This window comes from Vombatus ursinus, unplaced genomic scaffold (genome assembly GCF_900497805.2).
Source record: "Vombatus ursinus unplaced genomic scaffold, bare-nosed wombat genome assembly UNPS02009205.1, whole genome shotgun sequence".
In the NCBI taxonomy this organism is placed as follows: Eukaryota; Metazoa; Chordata; class Mammalia; order Diprotodontia; family Vombatidae; genus Vombatus; species Vombatus ursinus.
Window position 1 is genome coordinate 52,849,242 of NW_020948983.1, and position 1,502 is coordinate 52,850,743.

Consider the following 1,502-nt stretch of genomic DNA (forward strand, 5'->3'; position numbering starts at 1 on the left):
AATTTTGAGGTAAAATTCTCTCCCTTCCCCCCTTCCCCAAATTGAGAAGGCAAGCAGTTTGATATAGGCTATATATGTGTAGTCATACAAGACATATTTCCACATCAGTCTTGTTATGAAAGAAAACAGAGAACACAAGAAAAACGAGAAATAAAGTTAGCAAAAAAGTATGTTTTGATACGCATTCAGGCTCCATTAGTTCTTTCTCTGGAGGTGGATAACATTTACATCATAGGTCCTTCGGAATTGTCTTGGATCATTGTGTTGCTGAGAATAATTGTCTTTCACAGTTGATCATCATACAATATTGGTGTTACTGTATACAATGTAAAACAAAAATCTTTAAGGATAGTAGCAATTTTACCATGGATCTACTACATAGAGCATGCTCAACACAGCCCAGATAGGTTTAGAAATTAACAGAGGTGACCTTCTCTGTAACCAGAGTCTGTCCTAATGGTTATAGATGCCTAGGAAGGTATTTTAAATTGGGGAATTTTTTTGTTTCATCAGCATTTTTAGGCTTTTTTCATTTTGAGGTTCTTCCTGGGTTCTCCTTGTGGCTTTCAGCTTCAGTTTATATGGCAGACCTGTATTTTATCTCTGAATGTCCTTAAGTAACCAGATGGTGTGTACTTGAATAAAACTCAATGAAGTAGATAAAAGGTTAAAAGAGAACATTAGAAATGCAAACCAGTAAAGTATTGACTGTTTTACTTTGTTCATATGCTATTAAATGGTGCATGGTATTTTCTTCCCCAAAATAGTATAAGCCATGGAGTAATGTAAAATTGAAATATATCTGAAATTAACAAATTTCTACTTTATGTGATATGTATATTTTTCAAAACATGATTTTTTTAATTTTGAGTAGCCGATGCAATATTCCCAATGTTGATTCAACTTTTAAACTTTCTTTTACTTTCATTTTTTCAGAAAAAAAAAACCCAGCAAATCATGCTGGTATTAACTAGCAGTTGTTTTAGGGAAGGTGGTAATATGGAATGGAAATGATATGCACATTAAGGTGATAAATCAACAAATTCTTTGGGCACACTAGAACTTGTAGCCAAAAGAAAAGGGAAAAATACCTGGAAGTACTGAAAAGTAACATGAGAGACTGATCATTCTGGCTAAACTTTAGGGAAGTAGTATGTCAGTGAAGACTTTTAAAAGGATTGTTAACCAGTGTCTTGAGCTAGTTACAAATGAAATTCCAGAGTTAAACGTTGTATATGAACTTGACATTTTTTGTAAATTAAATTTTACCCAAGATGTCTAAATTGCACATTTCACTTTGTTGAATGAAGAGGGGACTGAATTCCTAATATGCCTCAGACAGACATGCAAAGAGCCATAGCTGTTTCCTTTAAAATTATCTATTTTCTTTTACTTTAGTTCAACCCTGGTTTTTACTTTGGGTAAAGAGTAGTACAGCTTGAGTTTCTCATTTTCTTGCCTTTAAAAATTCTCAGACTAGGAGAGTTCAAGACAGAATTTGC